We start from the raw sequence: 25,231 nt of genomic DNA on the forward strand, positions 1-25,231 counted from the left end.
GGTCTTATGAGAATGATAAGAAAGGATGAAGATGGGGCTTATCTGAGTCACTGAGAAACGGTCTCCACCTTTTAGACTAGGTCTAATCTTTAAATGAGGGAGAGCTGGGCATCCTCTGTGGATTAGCCATTCCTCAGGAAACAAATGGGAGGGGATTTCTTTACCAATTACCTATTTTTCACAAGCACAAGGCTCTGGTGAAGTTCAATATTGTCAAAAGCAAGCTTGTGAGCTGTAACTCCAAGTTGGATCTTGATTTAAGTTGTAATTTCTTGGGAATAGGTTTTTAATGCTCATTATAAACAAACTGGCAGAAGATGGGGAGCTGCAACTGAGATCAAGATAGCACCATAGGTGACTTATTTCTCAGTGAAATGAGAATTAAAATATCTTCTTGCACCAATCCAAGGAAGCTGATCTGTTTGGAGCTGTGAGAGGAAAATGTCTCCTATTTGTAATCAAAAAGATAACAAGCATTGGAACAAAGGGATCCTTGTATACTATTAGTAAGACTGTCAATTGGTACAACCGCTATGGAAAACAGCATGGAAGTTTCTAAAGAAATTAAAAATAGAACTAACATATGACCTAGGGTTCCCACTCTGGGACTATATCCAAAGGAAATGAAAACACTAATTCAAAAAGATATCTGCACCCCCATATTCAAAGCAGCATTATTAACAATAGCCAAGACATGGAAAAAGCGTGTCCAGTAGTCGATGAATGAATAAAGTAATGAAATATTACTCAGGAATATTAAAAATGAGGAAATCCTACCATTTGAGACAACATGGATGAAGCTTGAAAGCATTATGCTGAAGGAAATAAGCTAGACAGAGAAAGACAAATACGGTATGATGTATGATCTCACTTATGTGAAATCTAAAGAAACAAAAACAAAAACAAATCCACCAAACTCATAAAAAAAGAGATGAGTTTGTGGTTACTAGAAGTACGGGTTATGGAGAGGGGAGACTGGAGGGAGGTGGTCCAAAGGTATAAACTTGTAGTTACAAGATAACTAAGCAGTAGAGATGTGACTATAGCTAACACTGCTGCATGATATACAGGAAAGTTGTTACGAGAGTAGATCCTAATAGTTCTCATCACAGGAAGAAATTTTTCTTTTCTTTTTCTTGTGTCAATATGAGATGATGGCTGTTAATTAAACCTATTGAGGTAATCACTTCACAATATGTGTAAATCAAAACATCATGCTGTACACCTTAAATTTATACAGTGATTCATGTCAACTATTTCTCAGCAAAGCTAGAAAAAAAAGGTTTTATCAAATGCCAGGAGTAGGGGGGAAGAATCCCAGAAGAAAAGGAGTGAGAATGAGGCAAAGAAACTATGAGATAGTGAATGGGAACTTTTGAAATTGATAAAAAATCAAATCATAGATTAAGAAGCACTAAGAAACCCAATCAAGTTAAATATATTGTAGATTAAACATATATACATTAAAGTAAAGCTGAAAACCAAAGGGAAACCCCTCAAAATAAAGGAAAAAGGAAGCATCACATTCAAAGGAGCTACAAAAAGACTAGCATTTGACTTCTCAGTGGAGACAACGGAAGCTAGAAAGACATGGAACTTTGCAGACACCAGGAAAACACTACCTTAACCAAGTGATCCAAGTTAACGTCAGCAGTGGTGGGTCTTAATCCCTATGTCCCCCTCCTCCACACCCCCTGGTAACCACTATTCTATTGTTTATCTCTGTAACTCTGCATATTTTGGATGTCTCATAGAAGAGGAATCAGGCAGTATTTGTTCTTCTATGACTGACTTATTGCACTTTTCATAACTGTCTTCCACTTTGTTACCATAGCAGCTTTATTCATAATACCTGGAAACAAAAACTGGAAACAAAGCAAAGGTCCACTTACAATAGAGCAAACAAATACATTGGGATAAATTATTTCTTGGAATATTACACCCAATGAAAATAAATGAACTACAGCTACACGCAACAACAACATGAATGGCTCTTTTATTTGACTCAGTCAGAGAAGTCAGGCACAAATAAATACATACTACATGATTCTGTTTACAGAAAGTTAAAACAAGATTGGTATATAGAATTAAAAGTATGCATAATGTCTCTGTGGGTCTGAGGACTTGGGCAGGGAAGTGGTGTGAGGCAGAAATTAAGGGCTGGGGTAAAGTTATAGAATTCTTGGTTATTCCTCTTTCTTTTGAGTGCCAATGAGTCATTGCTTCTTTCTCAAATGAAAGTAAAATTCTTTAGTTCAATCACAGGCATGCTTTAAGATGAAAACAAAATTAGCAAATAAGATTATTAAACAAGTAACTAGTCTTTAGGGAAATCGAGTTTCAATCATATAGGATTTACCCTTGGACTCAGAGGTTAGAACTTATTCATAAGAGTCTACTCTACACAAGAATAATAAAAGATAGTTGGATTCAAGGAGAACACTGCGGATATTTTGTTGTAGTTCTCTGGTAGCTGAGTATTATGAACAAAGCACAGGTGGGTAAAGAAACTCTAAGGATACGGTGTGTGGCGGCGGGGGGGGGGGGCGGGGTGGACTTAAAGCTGTTTATTGTAATCCTGAGAAAAGAAGTCACATTATTTCAAATCCTTCTCCAAAAGCATCCACACCAGCACACATAACACATGCAAGGGTGGAATTTCCCTTCATGAATCCCGACAGGCATCTCCACCATGGCCTTCATGCTATTAGTTGAGACTTAATAATGAGGGAAATGAACCTTGTTTCTGGTATTAAACAGATGGCATTAAGAAAATATTCCAGGACCCTGTAGAGTGCCAACTACTAGTTCTGCAAAATTTATAAAATTGGCTCATACAAATGAAGGAGTTGGGATCGCTAAATAAAAGTGCTAGAAATATGAATGTCCTTTTTGGCTGTGCTCTGGAGATTAGATGTACATTCCAAGTGGTCTATGCAGAGCAGCTGGTCTAGGACAGAATGCAAAACCTGGCCTGGGACCCAGAATCTAACAAATGAGGGCCTAGACTTGGTTTGAGATTGTATTTGTCTCAGTGTACCAGGAACCAACAACAAGCCAAGTGATGGATAAAGATCAAATGTGAATTCAAGTGAGTGGACATGGCTTCCATTGCTGCTCTAGTTTTCATGCAACTTCAGTGATCAATGCAGCCAATGCAGAACATGAAATCTGCTGGACGAGATTTGCTCAGAGACCTGGCTCTCTCCCTTTGGGCTGAGGGAGAATCACCTCAGCACCTGAGCCTGCCCAACAATGCATGAGGACACTTTTCTTCTGCTTAGAGTGAGGAAGGGCAGTACCAGCATTCAGTATACCCACTAACACATTAGGAAATTCTTGCCCTGCTACATATTTGCTATTGCATCACTGGGATTACTTACAGCAAGACTGGCCATAGGCTCCCAGAGGCAACAAAAGAGGGATTTCTTTGGAAGTATAGTGAGTCTAAAGGACAACAGTAAGAAACTATCAGCATATGGTATTATTTCTATAACAAATTGCTTTTAGGTAGGAAGTATACTTGTTTAAGTGACATGTGATGGGATTGCTACTTTTACCTTCAAGGAACCCATTAGGAAGAAACCTCAACACTTGTAACAAAAAAAGTTATAAATATTAAGAATAGGACCAAAGCCATAACTTTTAGGTAGGAATTATAAGAAGCTGTCATCCTTATTAGAAATTCTGTTAAGAATATTAAACAGATGGACAGACAGAAAGACAGACACTAATAGTCACCATAAAATAGTTACTGTAAAGAAAGTTTACAGATAATGACTGAATGGTTCCTGTCATCATAGAAGGTCCAATTAGAGCAAGATTATTGACATTTGGGACTGGATAATTCTTTGTTGCGGAGGGCTTTCCTGTACATTGTAGGATGCTGGCTGTGGTCTTTATGCATGAGATGCCAATAGTAACATTACTTCAACATGACCATCAAAATGGTCTCCAAATGTTGCCTGAGAACATTCAGATGGAGAGCTCATGGAAACCACCCATCTAGTGAGTAGGTGGATGGAGTTGACAAAATGGAGGCATGGAAGAGGAAGAAAGGAGAGGCTGCAACAAATCCCAGAGATAGTAAAACCCAGGCAAAATCATTCCCAGTTGGGAACCCCTGAACTGGAGGAAAGATCCAAGAGAATCAAGGAAGAATCTGAGAAAAATGATTAAATCTTAAAAGGAGAGTGCAAAATAAACATTCCTGACAATGGGGTACTTAACCTCCAACAAACCACAGCTCCACTTAGAAGAGTAAGAATTAAAGTCCCTTTTAGCTCTAACTAGGTTAAAGAGTAGTATTGCCAATAAGAAGCTTTCATCTATAAAAGACCAGCAGAGCTAAAACTGTATTTTTAAGAGTTAAATAATATTACAAATTAAAGAAAGAGCAAATCAGAAGAAGGCAATAAAGCCTCATTAAAGTTAATTATGATAAAGGTTTCCTTTCTTGAAGTGACCTTTTCGATGACAGGCCAATTTGAGTTATCTGATTATCATATTTACTATGGAATTTTCAAAGGAAGGAAACTGACTTTACAGATTTTGTGGTTTACATTTAAAAAAAAAAAAAGCATCTAACACACCAATGGTAATCTGCCAAGCTCTTATACTTCTGTGCTATTATCTGTGAGTGCTTCTTAAGGAATTTGTTTCCACTGGAAGTTATATCAATTCAACACAGTTTAACCAGCTGATTTCAGGCCTGGGGTGGGGGTGGAGATAAAGAGATTTCTCACGACAGTCTCCTTGCCCTCAATGAACTTACTATCTAGTGATAGAGGTAGAAATACTCTGAAATAAATCATATTAATTTCTTTCCCAAGGAAATTAATAAGTTACAAGCAAAGAATAAAACTCCAAGGAAGGAGGCATTTAATTTCAACAGACTAAAGTTAGGGGAGGGAACACAGAGAGGAAGAGGGTTGGGTGCTACTTTATGTAGATTTGGAACTGAGCCTGAGAACTGGCAAGAGTTCAACAGGTACTGATATTAAAGGTGGAAAGAACAGAAATGGTGAAAGCTGAGAGGTCAGGAGGCATAAGCTCTATTTTTGGAGTGCTGAGTTAATCTATTATGACTAGGGTGTGGGATGTGTGGTAACATGGGTGATGTTGTTAGAAACCAGATTGGGGTCAGCTGTGGAGAGCTTTGAATGCCAGAGTAAAGTATAGGTGATGATGATTTAGGACTTCTGTCTTACTACATTGGATATTTTGGTTTTGAATTACAGACTGCTCTTGCTGCTATGTCTCTATAGACATATTGATTGTAAATGAAGACTACATTATTACTAAGTTAATGTTAATAATCTTTTCAAAAGCATAAATACATCTGAGATGATTGACTGCTAGCAGTTCCAGAATTTATATCATAACAAAATGACTTTTCAATCTTGGTCTTGTTGAATTTGTATAGCAGACGCACTACTTTTCCTAGAATTTTAATTCTAGAATGGCTTTGAGAAAGATGGCAGAGATTATAGAGTGATCAAAGTTTTTCAAAAATCTTATCTGGATATTACCATTGTACTTGATTAATTAAACAGTTGCTAGGTTAAGGTTAAAGAAAAATGTCTTTGTTTAGGCTCTATATCCAGGGCAAAGCAATGCATAGGGTAGCAAAACCCAAAACATTTATTTTATATCCACAGAGAATAGTACAAAAGAGCTCTTTGAATGTTATTGATGACTTTCTGGAAATGTCCATTGGATAATAGTAACAGAAAAAGCAAATACTTTATGTTATTAGATACTATGCACCCTTCAAATAAGTAAACATCTTTATGTTAGTCATTAAACATTTTACCTTCTTCAGCAAATTTTGTCCTGTGGCATTAGGAATCAAGGTTATAACATAATGTCAAATTTATGTCAAAAAGAAACTCACAGTTTTATCAGAACTTTTCCACTGAGGAGTTCACCTCTGGAAGCCCTTTTGTGAAGAGAGTTTGACCTATTCCAAAATAGCCTGAATAATCACTCCTCTAAGAAAACAAAAATGCCTTTGTGAAAGGTGCCATAAAAATATAGTTATGTAGATTTCATTATCATTGCCCTTGCTCTATTAATAGCGTATTTCTGAGACACTTCATGTATATACAAAATTTAGAATAGAGGTTAAAGTCTACTTGAATTATTGAACAGAAAACATGTCATCAAAGTCACAGGGTTTCAGTGTCTTGACCAAGTTACTTAGTGATTGTTATTTAAATGATGAAATCTTTCCTGTATTTGTGGATTTTCACCCAAAATTTTCTGTACCTTCTGCTGAAACATGATTGAATTAGTATCCTTTGTTGAATGATATTGTGTGTCCCATATACAGCACTATTTTCATCTGATTATGTACATATATTTTTTTTAACATCTATTTATTTCTTTTCAGAGAGAGAGTACAAACAGGGGAGGGGCAGAGAAAGAGAGAGGGAAAGAGAGAATCCCTAGCAGGCTCCACACTGTTGGCCTTGCTCACAGAAGCCAGTGACATTCTGTTAGGATTTACTTTATGTTTAAATAGGTGAGAACTATGCCGAAAATAAGTGAAGTAAATCCCAGTTTGTCTTCACTATACAGAACATTCTCCTTAGGCCTGCTATCTTTGTTCAGAAAATAGTTTTACCTTTATTACAAAGATACTTGTTTCTTTTTTAATATTTATTTTATTTTTTTAAGTTTATTTACTTTGTGAGAGACAGAGACAACATGAGTCGGGGAGGGGCAGCGAGAGAGGGAGACAGAGAATCCCAAGCAGGAAAGCAGGGCTCGAACTCAAGAAACCACGAGATCATGACCCGATCCTAAACCAAGAGTCGGTTGATCAACCGATCAACCAACTGAGCCACTTAGGCGCCCCTATGAAGATATTTCTTAGTTACAATTCCTTCTCCCTGGCCCACTCTTATTTACCATGGTGTAGATAATTGGTTACTAATCTGTGAGATACAAAATGTCCACCTCCAGAAACACTTTGGAAGTCCAGTAAGCTCTGGAAGCTAATGGATTCTGGCTTGAATTCTGGCTCTGCTGTTTACTAACTCTGTGTCCTAAGGAAAGCTACTTAACTTTCCCGAGCTTTTGTTTTCTGGTTTATGCAATGACTATACTCAGAGTACCTATCCCACAGTGTTGTTTGTAAGGTTTAGAGGGAAGGTACACATGGATCTGATCCATGGTTGGGGCTCAGGTAACAACAGCTATTGCTGTTGTCAGTATGTGGCTAGAATTGAGCTGTTAACAAGTCAGCAGTGACAGACCAGAAGCTGGTGTTCTTGTGCAAGTGACAGCTGAGCACGAGAGAACAATGGAGTTGGGGAGCTCTCAGAAGCCATCTCTCTACAGATGGATGGAGTTGTCTACATGGAGGCAGAGAAGAGGCAGAAAGGAGAGGTTAAAGCCGAAGCCCTGAGGTGACAGGGGTGGAAATGTCAGAGAAGGGGGGAAATCAAATCAACATCAAGAAATGGAGTTGAATATGGCACCAGGCATGGTAAGATAATAAAATGAAAATTCTTTGTTAGCAGAATCAGAAACTAGGGAATATAGCAAAGTAGGGAAGTCAGCAGTAACACTGATCACTCACATGAGGACTTTACAGGTTCATAGCACATTCACAACCGTGAATTTGGGGTGAGGTAGACCCATCATCAAGACCATATTATGCCCACAGTCTCACTATTTAGAAAATGGAAAAACCAGAAAACCCCACTGATCTATAAATTTGTAACCTTCATGTTTTAGAAATCACCTCACTATACTTCTAACCATATATTAGAAAAAGAAAGCATATAGTTGCCCAGATTTCCAACCTGTGGGAAAAAGACCCACAACAAATAGCTCTCACGTGTTCTCCTAGAGAGCCTAGAAGTAATAAGCTTCCTTCATAAGCACTGTTGCACCATCAGCATGGTCACTTACCAATGCCTGAGCAATCATAAACCCTAATGCTGGCTGGCTAGGCTGGACTTGGGCCACCAGGCAGTGCCAGAGAGGTTAATATAGTGTGCTGAGATGTACTTCCCCCAAGGCTACAAATGCTGACTCGTCAGTGGTTGCTAAAGGGGAGAAATAGCCTCTTTGCTGCCAAACAGGCTTCATCTGGGAAAATTGAGCTCTCGGTCATCTAGGCATTTTAATGTACTCTATGAATCACCAATCAGCCAAGGAAGAATGTGAACAAACCCAGGGTCCTAAGCCTGCTGATTGGCTCTTTCAACAAAGACAAATGGAGAGCCCGTCACTCTCAATGAAGCAGGCCACAAAAGAGATCCTTCCTGATAACTCTGGCCTCTCCTGTTTCTGTCCCCAGAGGACCATGGTGATAAAAGCTGCCATAAACCACAATTCCTTGCAGACAGCAGAAGAGAGTACAGGAAACAAGGATGGATTGAATCACCCAGCGTCCTTCAAAAACTGTCAGCCTGGGCTCATGGCAGATAAGAGTATTGAGATGACTGGGGTCCTCATTTTTTCAGAACCTACATCAAAATGATTGAGACACGACACACATTAGAAATAAAGTATCTTATCCTTGGAAGGAAATTCAAGTCCATTACTCCACCCAATCCCAAGCCATTTTATAAATGAGAAATCTGAGGCTGAGAGAGGCGAAGAAAAATGTCGAAGATCAGGCTGTTTATTAAAGGCAGGACTGGAACTAGAACTAGAAACTAGGACAGGAACACAGTCACTAGGCAGTGACCATGTACTCACAGTCTGATGCTGAGTAGACCCTGTTGCTGTACCAGACACAAGGCAGAAAGCATAACCACTTACAAGCAACATGTGAGCAGTCAGAACGAAGAGCCTTCACAGACACATACTCACCTTAGAACAGGGGGCTTGTGTAACAAAATTACTTTCAACCAAACTGTAAGATTGTGAGAAGCCCCAGGGATGAAAACACTGTCATTTGGTTGCTTAACTGAGACTTAGCTGGAAAGTTAGAGAAGATCCAATTCTGATCCAGCACATATTGAGAGGACCTTTGCTAACATCCAAGATGAAATAATAGAAACCAGTTTATTCTTTTTCCTAGAAAAAAAAAAAAAGAAAGAAAGGGGCACCTGGGTGGCTCAGTGGGATAAGCGACCAACTGTTGATTTTGACTCAGGTCGTGATTTCACAGTTTATGGATTTGAGCCATGTATGGGGCTCTGCATTGACAGTAGGGAGCCTGCTTGGGATTCTCTCTCTCTCCCTCTCTCTCTGACCCTCTCTGCCTCTTAAAATAAATAAATAAAAAATTTTTAAAGGTTTTTTAAAGGAAAAAAGGGGGAAAAAGGAAAAAATATGTGCAAGAAGTGAAGCAATGGTTTTCAAGTAATTAGACATCAGGCAACCAAGGACAGTGATTCCTGAGAATGGGAAAAAAAAATTAGATGAGCCCCCATCTTACAGAATGGAAACCCAGAAAGAGTTTCCAGACTGCAGCACTGGTGGGTGAATCCAGGTAGAGTCTCATGAACTTTCTGGGCTGGGATTATAGGAAGGCTAAGGTTGCTAGGGTGCAAAAAGCAGAGTACTAGAGAACAGAGAACTTCAGAGAAAGAACTTAGAGGTTTTCAGATCTTCAGAGTCTTCAGGTGAGTAAAAGTGTAGGGTCAACAGACAAATAATTTCCATGACAGCTCCCCCTGTTTGAAAGCAATACTATCCATTTTTTAAACACAGATTTCCCATTTTAACACAATTATCTACTGACCTTTGTGGCATTCTCTGAAACCCTCAAAAACTTTGTCACCAGGACTTTTGGATTCAACATCGTCTTTAAAGCCATGATTAACTTTGAATATCAGCACTATTTCTATTTATTTTAACCATGGGAAGTCACTTAACTGCTGCCTCAGTTCCCTTTCTGATAAATGAGGACAACAAAATTTTGGAATTTTTGTAGGATTTCAATGACATAATCCACCTAGCACAATGGCAAGTACATGATCAATGTTCAACAAATGGCAGTGGTGTGGGAGGTTTCAAGGAGTGGATTCTGGAGTCAGGAGACTTGATTTTGGAAAGAACTTACAGTTTTAACATATAATCACGTTTGGGTAAGATACTCAACCTCCTAAACCTCAGTCTCTCGATTATAAAACAGAAATGATAATACTAGTCACTACTTCATAAGATTGATTCGAGAATTGAATGAGAAAATACAAAGTGCCTCCTGATGTACCTGGCACCTGGTAGTTGCTTACTGCAAACTGTATCATCATTCTCTTTCTCACCCTCTTCCTTCCTCCACCCAATCCCCTGCCATGCCCACCACTCATACATCATTTGTTCCATCGACTTCTCTGGCCTTGGATGACCCTATTACTCCAGTGATCCCTCACTCCATACCCTAGCACCCCCCACTCAGTTCCAAATCATTTCCTGAATGCAACAGATTTCTAGAATTTGTCATTGTGAATTCCACCTCTTTAATCACAGCCTCCTTTTGTCCTCCCCTCTCACTTGACAATCCCAGTAGACATTCAATGGACATAAAACTGCCACCAGCCTCTTCGGGTCTTACCTTTTTTGACCTGCAGGTTCCTATTGGTTGCTCAGCCTGAAAATAATGTTGACAGCCTGGCCAAGCACATTTGATCAGCCATGGCTTAATCCAGATATTACATCCTTCAGTGGGTTTGAAATCCCTGTAGCCTACACAAAATTGAGCTGATAGATTGAGAAAGCATCATTCACCTCTACAGATTTTACTCTTTGGCTCTGTTAATACTCTCCTGGCAGGAGGAAGAACCCGAGATACTGAATTTAATGAGATCATTTGCTGGCATGGCATCAATAGCAGGATGTGGCTGCTTTCGTCCCTAGCTCCCCATTAAAACCTTTGCAGTGCCTGTGCCGCCATCCCAAGAATTTCTGACTTAATTGAGTTGGGAGGCCTGACCATTGGTGTTTGTGAAAATGTTGCCATGATGATTTTAATATGCAGCTAGAGCTGAAACCCACTGCAATAGAGGGAAAGAAGAGATTATTGGAACAGTTTCTTTTATCTAATCCCAATAACTCAATTATAGGAAACTTAACTCTTCTGTGGTGTGCTATAGTTGGCTTGTACCAGCTCAAGAAAACTGTCGAAATTTCAGAAAGTTTCCTAGCCAGTTAGTATCACATTAGTAGACTGAGTGGTCACATAGGAGCATGTACACATTGGCCAATACTGCAAATCAGGGTGTCCCTCCCCAGCTGACCGTGAACTGTTACCAGCACACCGCTACTCTGGCCTTCTGTTCATTTCCCTTCCACCTTCCTTGTCCTTGAGTCAAATTCTGTGTAACTAAAAGCACTCTCCTTTTAATATCATTTCAACAGTTTTTTTTTCCTATTGTTTACTATGAAATTTCTCTGCTTCCTCTTCTTTTAATAGAAATATAAAAGACTAGTACTACTGCTGCCATAAGAGTTGATGAATACTTTCATAAATAGGGGCCTACTTATGAGTTGAGGAGAAGGCTTCACTTTCTATGCAAGTCTATTTACCCTCATTTGATCAATGTTCTGATAATTTCTAGATCTATTGATCTCTTAGATTTATTGGTCTAATTTTCATGGCTCTCCAAACCTGCAGGCAATCCTTCCAGTTCTGCAACACAGGAGTTACTGGTTTCCATATATTCCATCACAAGCAGTGTAGGAGGAAATAAACTTCTCCTAAGTAGACATGACAACACAGAATATCAGAGAAGGAAATGACCTTAGAAGTCATCTAGTCCAACCCCCCTTTTTGAAAATTGCCTATCAGACCCAGAGAATTAGGTAACTTACCAATGGTCAGCCCTCACACCTAAGTTAGTTCACTTTTCTCTATGCTCTTGTACTTCAAAGTGGTATGCCCACCAGCAGCATTGACATTACCTGGCAGCTCTGAAAACTCAGGTCTTTCTTCAGAACTCCTGAATAAGAATCTGCAGCTCAACAATATTCCAAAGTTATTTGTATGTGCATTAAAGCTTAAGAAGTACTAACTCACCCAAGAATTCTACTTGTGGGTAGATATTTGCAGACCCATGTCCATTGCAGCTTTATTCACAATAGCTGGAAAGTGGGAACACGCATCCACTAGTGGAGGGATGGATAAACAAAATGTGGTACATACATTTAAAATGGAATATTATTCAGTCTTGAAAAGGAGATTCTGACACATTCTACAACATGGATGAAATTTGAGGACACTACGTTAAGTAGAATAAGCCATCACAAAAGGGCAAATACTGTGTGACCTAGAGTCAAATCACAGAGACAAAGAGTAGGATGGTAGCCTCCAGAGGCCAGTGGGAAGAGGGAATAAAGAGCTGTGGTTTACAAAATTTCAACTCAAATGGAAAAAGTTCTGGAAATTGGTTACACAATGATGTGAATGTACTTAACTTACTGACCTATAAAGTTTAAAAGGTTAAGATGATAAATTTCATGTTATGTATATTTTTCCATATTAAAAAAACACTTCACTAAAGAAGAAGGAGGAGGAGGAGGAGGGGGAGGAGGAGGGCGAGGAGGTAGAGCACCAATCCATACCTATTTGATTCTGGTTTTCTGGAAGGTCTGATTCAACAAATGAAGCAGATATCAAGTGGAGACAAAACCAATTAAGAATACTGTTGAAATGAACTGAATACAAATATTTTTCATTTATTTAAATTTTATTTTGATTAGGCCTTCTTCTCACTCAGAATCTTCACAGCAACCTTCAGGTAGGTATTATTTAAGCCTACCTGTCGACCCTTAAAAGAGTGTGACCAATTCATCCCGGTTATTCCCACTTTTAGTACAAAAAGTCCCATGTCCCAGTAAACCCCTCAGTCCTTAGCAAATGGGACGACAGCTGGCTACCCTATTTATTAGTGAATCTTAGAGGGGTTATGCAGCAGCTAAGTAGAGCCAAGGTTCAAACTCAGATCAGGCTGAAAAAAGAACCAAAGAACTACAATTAAATGAATAAGAAAAAAGAGAGGAGGAACCATAAAACCTCTCTGCTGATGCCATTGTATCGTAATGAGATAATAGTACTGTAAAATTTCTTCCTAAGGTCTGGGTTTAGATTTAAAAGAAATCCAATCTGCCATGTCAAATATACTTAGTTAACTGGCTTCTCTGCCCTATTAAAGATGTCACTATGACCATTAATATCTGGAAAGTTTGCAGGTTGATGTTCTTCAAGGCAAAGAGAAATCTCTGATTTGTGTGTTGTGCCTAGAATGACTTGGAGCACAGGGTAGAAACAACGGGCAGTGACCCCAGACACCGCATATCATCAGGGCTGTACTCAGTATTTGCTCAAAGCCTTCCTAATAAAGGACTTTGGAGGGGACAGTCTGAGCTTTTCAAATCACTGTAAAAAAAAAAATCACTGTAACCTCGAGCAACATTCACAATATAGGCTGCTAACCAGATGGGCAAAGATGTTTGTATTGCAGTCAGAGAATGACCTTATTTGATTTTTCCTACATTTCACCAGAGAGGTAGCAGAGATGGGCAGAGGGAACAATAAAGCCAGAGGAGTGGGTTTAGGATCCTAAAAATCCATTCGAGGTGAGAAGTCTCAGACTGATTCCCACATCTGCCTTACTTCTATCTTCTTCAGTCTTAAGTGCTCAAAGAGAAGAATTATTAGGAAGTAAAAGGCTGAAAGAACAATGGGAGGAGAGGGGGATATTCCACTTCCAGGAAAAGGGAGTAAGAATGAGGACACTGGCCAGACACCACCTCAGGAAAGACTGATTGCCTGAGCCTCCAAGGATACTTCAAAATAGCACAGGAAGTGGATTCCCTCTATTTCACTGTAGATCAGGGAATAACTCTGAGGTCTGAGGAAGTTTTGCCACTGCCCCATGATGCTTTGTTTTCATTCTGTTCACTCCTAGGGGTTAGTAATAAAGCCCTTAAGTTATGAGTAGAGGGAGTAAAGCTGGTACTGTTCCACCACTGTCTCTGGGCGTGGGTGGGCCTGGAAGGTTGACAGAGGAATCTCTAGGTATTATCTGTGGAAAGAAGAGACCAGAATGCTAGCTCCCTTGAGCATACAGAAAGAGAAAATACAGGTAGTAGAAAGAGCTGGCTTTGAATGAAACAAAGAAACTTGGGGGCCCAAGGCCTTTCCCTTGTAGGGTCCACTGAAACATCCCCTTGTCCCTTCAGAAACAAACCCTGCAGAAATGGGTGCAGCACAAATGCATGGCCAACTAATCTTTGACAAAGCAGGGAAGAATATCCAGTGGAAAAAAGACAGTCTCATTAACAAATGGTGCTGGGAGAACTGGACAGCAACATGCAGAAGAATGAAACTAGACCACTTTCTTTTTTTTTTTTTTTTTTATTTTTTTTTTATTTTTATTTTTTAAAAAAAATTTTTTTCAACGTTTATTTATTTTTGGGACAGAGAGAGACAGAGCATGAACGGGGGAGGGGCAGAGAGAGAGGGAGACACAGAATCGGAAACAGGCTCCAGGCTCTGAGCCATCAGCCCAGAGCCCAACGCGGGGCTCGAACTCACAGACCGCGAGATCGTGACCTGGCTGAAGTCAGACGCTTAACCGACTGCGCCACCCAGGCGCCCCTAGACCACTTTCTTATACCATTCACAAAGATAAACTCAAAATGGATGAAGGATCTGAATGTGAGACAGGAAACCATCAAAACCCTAGAGGAGAAAGCAGGAAAAAAACCTCTCCGACCTCAGCTGCAGCTATTTCTTACTTGACACATCTCCAAAGACAAGGGAATTAAAAGCAAAAATGAACTATTGGGACCTCATGAAGATAAAAAGCTTCTGCACTGCAAAGGAAGCAATCAACAAAACTAAAAGGCAACTGATGGAATGGGAAAAGATATTTGCAAATGACATATCGGATAAAGGGCTAGTGTCCAAAATCTATAAAGAACTCACCAAACTCCACACCCGAAAAACAAATAATCCAGTGAGAAATGGGCAGAAGACACGAATAGACACTTTTCTAAAGAAGACATCCAGATGCCCACAGGCACATGAAAAAATGTTCAATGTCACTCCTTATCAGGGAAATACAAATCAAAACCACACTCAGATAATGCCTCACACCAGTCAGAGTGGCTAAAATGAACAAATCAGGATACTATAGATGCTGGAGAGGATGTGGAGAAATGGAAACCCTCTTGCACTGTTGGTGGGAGTGCAAACTGGTGCAGCCGCTCTGGAAAGCAGTGTGGAGGTTCCTCAAAAAATTAAAAATAGATCTACCCTATGACCCAGCAGTAGCACTGCTAGGAATTTACCCAAGAGATACAGGAGTGCTGATGATGCATAGGGGCACTTGTATACCCCAATATTTATAGCAGCACCTTCAACAATAGCCAAATTATGGAAAGAGCCTAAATGTCAATTAACTGATGAAAGGATAAAGAAATTGTGGTTTATATACACAATGGAATACTACTTGGCAATGAGAAAGAATGAAACATGGCCTTTTTTAGCAATGTGGATGGAAATGGAGAGTGTTATGCTAAGTGAAATATGTCATGCAGAGAAAGACAGATACCATATGTCTTCACTCTTATGTGGATCCTGAGAAACTTAACAGAAGACCATGGGGGAGGGGAAGGAGAAAAAAAAAGTTAGAGAGGGAGGGAGCCAAACCATAAGAGACTCTTGAAAACTAAGAACAATCTGCGGGCTGATGAGGAGTGGGAGGGAGGGGAGGATGGGTGATGGGTATTGAGGAGGACACCTGTTGGGATAAGCACTGGGTGTTGTATGGAAACCAATTTGACAATAAATTTCATATAGAAATAAAGAAAGAGAAGAAAGAAAGAAAGAAAGAGAAGAAAGAAAGAAAGAAAGAAAGAAAGAAGAAAGAAAGAAAGAAAGAAAGAAAGAAAAAGAAAGAAACGGGTGTAGCAGAGTTAGTGATAGACTAGAGCCTTTTCCTTCTACAACACACTTGACAAACGATGTTCATGTGCCCGGCAAACTCCCATGACCACCCGCAAGTCTCCTCTAAATTCCCTGTGTGATTTCTGGGAATTCAGTTTTGCAAAACAGGATGCAACTGGGTGAGAGCGATGTTACATGGATGTCTGTTGATTTCCCTCAAATTTATTACATCATGGCCAAAAAAGGCAGTGTGGCTGCAAACCTTAGGTTTTTATCAAGTCAAGAATGACTTCTCTCACACAAAGATTTGGACATGTACGTTGACAACATGATTCTCAAGAGCCAACAAGTGGAAACAACCCAAATGTCCCTTGACTGAAGAGTGGATGAACAACACATGGTACTATATCCACGAACACTATTCAGGATTAAAAAGGAACAGAGTAGTTCAAATGGCTGAACCTCAAAAATATTATGCTAAGTGAAAGAAGCCAAACACAAAAGAACATATATGATGTCATTTATATAGCATGTCAAGAAAAAGCATATAGAGAGAGACAGAAAGTAGATTTGTGGTTGGCCTAGGACTGCAGCTGGAATGGGAAGTAACTGTGAATGGGCATGAGGTTTCTCTTTTGGTTGCTGGAAATGTTGTAAAATTTGATTTTGGTGATGGTTAGACAGCTCTGTAAATATACTAAAATTTATTAAAGTGTACATTTAAAAATGGGATACTTTTATGAGGTATAAATTATATCTCAATAACTTGCTTTTAGAAAAATATTCCTTGGAAAAAAACTAGCTCGTGACATCACTCATAACTGATAGAAACTGGCCTCGTGTGTGTCTGCTAAAATCTCTTACCTCACAAGCTGTTCTCTGGCATCTCCTGGCACTTAGCTCAGAATTTTAAAAATGTACCTTGTGCCTCCTCCTTTGTTGGGAAAAGTGCGGCAGCATCCCCTGTGAGGCATTACCACATTTTCGTAAATATAATCAACCCCATTACACTTGCAGGATCACTTGAAACTCAACAATTTATTCTAGAAGCAGAGAAATCAGGAGGTGTTGTGCATGGGTTACTTTCAAGGACAAAATACAAGAAACAAAATATGAACTGTCATAATTTACCTGTTGTGTATCCTTAGGGCATTTTCCTCATCAGACAGAAAAAAAAAATAGGATAATGATAATGTTTTCTGGGCATTAAAGACTGCTTATATTAAAGGATATTTCATATGTGTGAAATGAGAACATAAAGGTAGTATTTCCTATTGACACTTGATAAAAATAATATTGTGTTGCAAATGCCTTGAAAACTCACATTTTTAATAAATTCCTCTTGCCATGTGTAGATCTGAAAAAATAGAAACAGATTACAGGTTTATAATAACTTGTGGTGATACAATGTTATACCAAGTTTACTTAGGTCACATCTCTGATTACAATGTTAAAAAACCTAAAATATGCAAGTTGGAAGGGAACTAAAATATTATCTAGCTAATTGTCCCAGCTGAGGGAACAAAGGACTATGATAATCAGCTTGCTCCAAATCTCACAGAATAGGGAAGGCAATTCAGGACGCAGAGGCCAGGTCTCCTGACTCACGATCACGTGCTCTTTGCATTATTTCCATAGTGCCCAGAGCATGTACGTGGAGGTTACACTCTGGATAAATACAAACAGGAAAGGGGCTTCCACTCTGAGGACACCTCATATTCAGTTAGAAAGAATTAGGGCACAAGTGGCAAACTGTCCTTCCATGGACTAAATGCAGCCCCACAGACACGTTTTCTTGACCAACATGGATTTTTTTTAAAGATTTTAAATTAGTTCCCAAATGTTTAAAAGTCTGAGATTTTATATGGAAACTCAGATTTCCTGCCCCCCACCCTTTTGTTTTTAATTAGAACTGTGGCAACACTGGGTCAGCATTCTTCCATGACAGCGGTCACCCCAGAGGTGAGTGGTGGCTGTCCTGTCTAGAAAGGCCTTTCCTTCTTTTAGTGTGTACTCTTTTCTGGCACCTGATCTGCCTCTTTCATTTAATTACCCAGACCCTCGCAGGCATTTGAGTTTGTGCACTGAGCTAGGGGATCGGGCAGTGCTGACTCTGTAGATTGTCTGTATCAAGGTGGGACTTGTGAGACAGAGGTGTAAAGCCTGGATGCTGGCTCAGTTCTTAGCCTTTCTGGTTGGATGTGACTTATGCAAAGGAAAATCTGCTGGGACTGCCTATCAGTAACAGGTTTATTAGGGACATACTTAGGAACTGGTGGTTTTCTGTTTTGTTTTGTGTTTGTTTTTGTGTTTTCAAAGAGAGAGCACTGGGTATTCTAGGACAGATTTGCTCTCCACATTTGTGAGGCCTTGAGTAAGAATGTAAATAGCGGCCCATGTACCCTAGGTCTAAATTTGTTAGAAGTTCCCAATTTAGGCTCACAGACTATTCAGCAAAATGGGAATCTATATTGTTGACAAATGTATCCACCTTACATGAGGTCTAGTTTTGTTTTTTTTTAAGTTTATTTATTTTTGAGAGAGAGAAGGGGGGGGGAAGAGAGCACATAAGTAGGCAGGGGCAGAGAAAAAGGAGACACAGAATCTGAAGCAGGCTCTAGGCTCTGAGTTGTTAGCACAGAGCCCCATGTGGTGCTCCAACTCATGAACCATGAGATCATGACCTGAGCCAAAGTCAGATGCTTAACTGACTGAGCCACCCAGGTACCCCACATGAAGTCTAGTTTTAAATTTAAAATTCTCAGATACTCTGGAGTTCTACATCAGAGCAAGATAGCATGTGGAGAACTGGCTGCAAGACCCTCCTCCACAGCCTGCCTCATCTCTTCCCATGCAGTGTGGACCTTTAACCACACACAGCTTCACAAACATTTATGTGGACATCGGCCATCACACCAAGCTGTGCCCTCACCTCTCTCCCCTTAGACAACATCCTCTGACCCCTCCCTGGCCCTAGAGAATCTCACACAGGTTGGTGGCCAGGATGAGTGAACTATGGCCTGTGGGTCAAATACAGCCCACAACTTGTTTTTGTATGGCTTTAAGAATAGTTTCGTGGTTTTAAAAACTTGTAAAAATTACAAAGAAAGAGTATGTGATAGAGACTCTACGTGGCCCACAAACCCCAAAATATTTACTATTTTGCCCTTTACAAAAAAAGCTTTGCCTATGCCTACTCTAAGGCTCAAGGCAGGATTTCTTCTCTCTTTGATCTAAGGGCAAAATTACCCGGATCCTTCTATAACTACCATGGAGACAATTCAAAGTCTACTCTCCTCCTCCAAAATCCCTCAGTGACCCTGGAACAAATCCTCTATCTTGCCTTTTGTGGTTTCCTCCTAATCAAAGAGGATTTGAATGGGGCTAGGCTAGAGGCCATATACTGAACACCTACTCTGAGTCAGGCACTGTGCTAAGGCTTCTACCTTATTCTACCCCCTCAGGCCGATTCCTGTCAAGGGCAGGAACCCAAGTCACGTAAACAAAGCTGGGCAGTCTGGAGACAGGAAGGAGTCTAGCACTCTTGTGTTTGCTGAAAGTATCATCAACGGCATCATTTTGGTTTAATTTGATGATGACAAGGATGGAAAGAAGAATCGATCGTCTTTAAAAAGTATGGTTTTAGTTAAGTGTAAAAATGATTCTTTTCTTCCTTTCCACAGCAGAGGGATTCAAGAGCTGAGCTAGGGCTTAGAAGTCGGGAGTTCAGTAGCCTAGAGACCTCGGTGATTAAATTCCACCTCTGTTTCTCCTCTGTGTCTCTCTAAGGAGAGAGACAGATGGTGTGTCAGGAGAAAGAAGATCATGGGGAGATGAATCTCTCTGACACTGGCTCAGAGGCAGCTTTATATGAGGCCAGTGGCCTCGAATGGAATCAAATACATTAAAAGAGAAAGCATCAGGAGTTACATGCCGTGAAGCTGGGGCACCTTACCTCACAAGCTGCCTGAGGTACTATGGACTGCTGTTTCCTCACACCACACAAAGAGGCACTTTCCCAGATGGAAAATAGGCTCTTCCCCCAGAAAGGCATCAGTTCAGATCCCTGAACAGAGTTAAGAACAAAGAAACCTTAGAGAACGTCAATCATGACCTTTGAGGTTTATCTGATTTTCTTCTTCACAGCAACACAGATGGCTTTTGTTTTTTTATAAGCAAAGGCAAAAGCCCCACTGTAATTGAATAAATCAAAGGAGTAGGAGGTTGATTTTTATGGGCTTTTTTTCAGTAAGAAATAGCTTTATCTATTGCTAACATAGAAAACTTGGCTGTAATCTACTAGAGAATTACGTGAAAAATTCCAAAATCAGAAAAGTGCAGAGGATAACATAATAAAGGCATTACACTCATCACCTAGATGGAATAACATTTTGCCTTAGTTGCTTCAGATCTTTAAAAAAAATAAAATAAATTAAACATTATTTTTAAAACTGAATTTCCCTTTTTACCCACATCTCCCTACAGTCCCATTAAACCTGTTACCTTATAAAGTACATTAATAAAATCTTTATGTTGAATTTTTGTTCCTTAGAATAAATTTTATTTGTTCAAATATATATGCGTGCATAGTATTGGGTTAAATTGTTTATATGATATCATCTATAATTTGTGTATTTGTGTTCATTAACAATATTAGACTATCATTATAGCCTTAAAAATGAGTTCAGTAACTTACCTCTTTTTTTCTATTCTCTGAAAAGTTTGCATATGAAAGAGATGATTTATTTCTCCTATATAACTGCCTTATGTTGTCATAATTTTTTACTATTAATCCAATTTTTAGGTTTCCATTCTATTACTTTTTAAACGTCTTGTTTTTGTTTTGTTTTGTTTTTTACTTATAGTTTTCACCTCATTCAAATTTTTTAGTTTATTGGCAAAAATTGCTCATGGTATTCTCTTGATGAATCTTAAAAATTCAATTCTATTTGTGATGTTTTCCCTTTCATATTTCTTTCACTATTTACTTGTGATTTTCTTTCTCTTCTCAGTTATTTTTTTCAGAGTTGTTTGTTTTATTATTCAAAATAATCAGATTTTTACTTTTGGTAATTTCTCTTTTATTCTTTATTTCACTAATTTCACTAATTTGTATCCTTTTCCTATATTCTCTCTGTTTGCCCCAATTTTTTCTTTTCAGCTCTTTGACTTGAAACCTTATCCCATTTATTTTCATTATTCTGTTTAAATAAATACAGCATCACACAATTTTATATGCAATTCCTCTGTTTTATTCAAAACAAAATATTTTGTGTTTTCAATTATGATTACTTCTTTAACTTATCAGTTGTTAAGTTTCGCCTTGCTTTTGAATAAATTTATTTTTTTTTAATTTTTTTAATGTTTATTTGTTTTTGAGAAAGAGAGAGAGCGAGAGAGAAAGACAGAGCACAAGTGAGGAAGAGGTAGAGAGAGAGATACACACACACAGAATCTGAAGCAGGCTCCAGGCTCTGAGCTGTCAGCACAGAGTCCAATGTGGGGCTTGACCTCATGAACTGTGAGATCATGACCTGAGCTAAAGTTGGATGCTCAACCGACTGAGCCACCCAAGCGCTCCATGAATAAATTTCTTTTTTAAAACTTTTCAATTAATTTCTTATTTGTTTTTGGTAATTGAATGCACAATGTATGATATCAATTCTTTGGAATCTTTTGGGAGTCCCATTGTGCTATTATTTGGGAAAATATATTTTGTGTATACTTGAAAATAATTCAGGTCTTCTATTTGATGCTAAGTTCTATATAGGTACTGGATCAAGCTAATTAAATGCATTATTCATATTACTACAGTGCTACTATTTTTTTTTCTTTCTGAGTTATTGATTTCTTAAAATGTATTAAAATCTCCTTCTGTGATTGTATTAATGTAGTAAATTGCATCGATTGATTTTCTGTTGTTAAGCTACCCTTGCATTCCTGAAATAAATCCTACTAGGTTATGATTATCTTTTTTCTCTCAACTTGCTAATGATTTACTTAAGATTTTTGTTTCTATATTTATAAGAGAGATTAGCTGTACATTTCTTTGATTGTAATATCCTTGCACTAAAATGAGATAGGAAATATCCCCTCTTTTTCAGTTCTCTGGAAGATGCTGAGTAGGATTGTTATTTCTTTCATAAATGTTTGGAAGATTTATCAGAGAAATCATCAGGGTTAGTAGTTTTCTTCGTGGGAAACCTTTTGAAAATGAATTTAATTTTCTTGACAGATATGAGAATTCATATGTTCTCATTTTTCTTGGGTTAGTTTTGACAAGTTATATTTTTCAAGGAATTTGTGTATTTCAATGAAATAGTCAAACTAGCATAAAGTTGTTCATAATATTTTTACTATTTTTTACTATCTGTAGGATTTATAACCATGCCCTCATGTTTTATTCCTAATATCAGTAACCTGAATTTTCTCCCTTTTTCTTGATCAGTCTTGTTAGAAGTTTATCAGTTGCATTTTTTTTTAATAACTTACTGGCTTTTTTTTCCTATTGTGTATCTATTTTCTATTTCATCAATTACTGCTGTCATCTTTATTATTTCCTTCCTTCTATTTTGTTTAGGTATTTTTTTAAGTTTATTTATTTTGAGAGAGAGAGAGAGAGAGAGAGAGGGAACACAAGTGAGGGAGGGGCAGAGAGAGAGAGGGAGAGAGAGAATCTCAAACAGGCTCCAAGCTATCAGCACTGAGCCCCCACTCAGGGCTCCATATCACGAACCATGAGATTATGATCTGAGCTGAAATCAAGAGTCGGACACTCCACTGACTGAACCACCCAGGTGCCCCTATTTTGTTTGCTATTCTTTTCCTGATTTATCAAGCTAAAAACATATTTTTAATCTTTTTCTAATATATGCATCAAGAACCATGAATTTCTCTCTAAATATTTTCCTACTTTGTCACACAAATTTTGATATATCATATTTTCATTATAACTCTACTGTTGTCTAAAGATATACTCTACCTAATTTTAAACCTTTGTAATTTGTTAAGACCTGTTTTAGGGCATAACATATGGTCTCTTTCTGGTAAGAATGTCACATGCACATGGAAAAATAATGTGTATCTTCAGTTGATGGATGCAATTTCTACAAATGTCAGTTTTATCAGATTAAATAATCATGTTGTTCAAATCGCTTCTATTCTATTATTTTTTTTAAATCTGCTTGTTCCAGGGGCGCCTGGGTGGCGCAGTCGGTTAGGCGTCTGACTTCAGCCAGGTCACGATCTCGCGGTCCGTAAGTTCGAGCCCCGCGTCGGGCTCTGTGCTGGCAGCTCAGAGCCTGGAGCCTGCTTCCGATTCTGTGTCTCCCTCTCTCTGACCCTCCCCCGTTCATGCTCTATCTCTCTCTGTCCCAAAAATAAATAAACGTTGAAAAAAAAAATTTTTAAAAATAAAATAAATCTGCTTGTTCCATTAGTTGCTAAGAAAAGTATGTTAAAAGCACCAACTATAATTGTGCATTTTTCCATTTTTCCTTCTAGTAGTATCAAGTTTCCTTTCTATATTTTGAAGTTATGTTATTAGGTATATATAAATTTTTATGTTTTTCTTGTCTTTCCCTGGATAAAACTTTTGGTACCATGTTAAGTGGAAGTGATAGCAGCATCCTTGTGCTGTTTTATATCTCAAGGGGAATGTTTTTAATATTTCATCATTAAATTTAATATTTGCTACAAGCATTTTATAACATATTCTATGTCGGTTAAGGAAGTTCCCTTCTATGTCTAGTTTGCTGATAGTTGTTTTTTTATCATACATGGAAGATAAGTTTTATCAAATAATTTTCTATATATAATAAGATCATATAAATTTTGTGTTTTTTTCTATTAGTGTGCTAAATTATGTTAATTGACTTTTAATGTCACATTATCCTTAATACGTACAATAAACTCTACTTGATGATGATGTATACTTTTTCATATAGGAGTTGATTTCAATTGTTAATATGTTCTTTAAGATATATCTATATTCTGTATTTTTGTCCTCAGGATTTTTGCATATGGTCTTTATTTTTCCAATCTGGTAATATTCTTGTCCAGCTCTTGAATCAACATTATGCTGGCACATAAAGAATAGGAAAGAATGCATCAATTTTTGCATCTCTGAGTTTTGTAAGATTGCTTTTTCTTCTCCAAACACTTGGAAAAATTCACCAATAAAGCCATCTGACCTGGAAGTTTTCTTTTATGGTAGGATTTTAAAAATAGGTTCAATTTATTTAATAGATAAAGAGTTTTTAGGTATATTATTTTTTATGGATCATATTGGACAAGATGTATTTATCAAGAAATTTGGCTGTCTCATCTAAATTGTGAAACAGTGACATAATGCTGTTTATAATATCCTTAATGTTTAAATATCTGTAGCATCCATTATAATATCCATAATGCTGTTTATATATCTGTAGCATCTAAAGTGATGTCCTCTTTTATACTTCTTTTATTAATAATTTTGTGTTCTCTCATTTTTTCTTGATCAATTTCATTAATGAATTATTAATGATATTAATCTTTGCAAGTAATCAAATTTTGGATACACTTATTTTCTCTATTATACATATATTTTCTACTTAATTGTTTATTACTTTCTTATCTTTTTATCTTATCTTTATTACTTTTTTCCTTCTCCTTCTTTTGGGTTAAATTTACTGTTTCATTTTCAAGTTTCTTAAGATACAAGCTTGGAACACAGACCTTCAGCCTTTAATATATGTAGTTAGCCCTATAAGCATCCCAATTAACACTGTATGTAAGTTTTTATATGGCATGCCTTTATTATTTTTTAGTTAAAAATATGTGTTCTTACTTCATTTTTACATATTATTTTAAAGTGTGCTATGCAATTTCCAAGCAGCTGACGATTCTAGCTCTCTTTCTGGGACTGAATTATAGATTAGTGCAACTGTGGTCAGAGGAACTATTCTGAATGATTTCAAAACTTTGAAATTTCTCAAAGTTTACCTTATGACCTAGAATATGATCACTTCTGGTGAATGTGCCAACTACACTTGAGTGTGCATTGTGTCACTGTAGTGTGCAGTGTTCTCTTTATTACGTCAAGTTTGTAATGATTCTTTTTAATTTTATTTTTTAAATTCACATCCAAATTAGCATATAGTGCAACAATGATATCAGGAGTAGATCCCTTAATGCCCCTTACCCATTTAGCCCATCCCCCCTCCCACAATCCTTCCAGTAACCCTCTGTTCTCCATATTTAAGAGTCACTTATGTTTTGTCCCCCTCCTTATTTTTATATTATTTTTGTTTCCCTTCCTTTATGTTCATCTGTTTTGTCTCTTAAAGTCCTCATATGAGTGAAGTCATATGATATTTGTCTTTCTCTGACTGA

The 25,231-nt window shown here is 38.0% G+C and overlaps 1 long non-coding RNA gene across 2 annotated transcripts in view; it reads right to left on the bottom strand.

The window, feature by feature from the left end:
- LOC123576119 overlaps positions 1-19,919 on the bottom strand; it is a 62,113-nt gene extending 42,194 nt beyond the window's left edge. For both annotated transcript variants that reach the window (XR_006701176.1, XR_006701175.1), the window contains exon 1: positions 19,815-19,919. This is a non-coding gene — a long non-coding RNA (uncharacterized LOC123576119). The remainder of the gene's footprint in view (positions 1-19,814) is intronic.
- Between the last annotated feature and the right edge of the window lie 5,312 nt (positions 19,920-25,231).

Source organism: Leopardus geoffroyi, chromosome C2 (assembly GCF_018350155.1).
Source record: "Leopardus geoffroyi isolate Oge1 chromosome C2, O.geoffroyi_Oge1_pat1.0, whole genome shotgun sequence".
NCBI lineage: Eukaryota > Metazoa > Chordata > Mammalia > Carnivora > Felidae > Leopardus > Leopardus geoffroyi.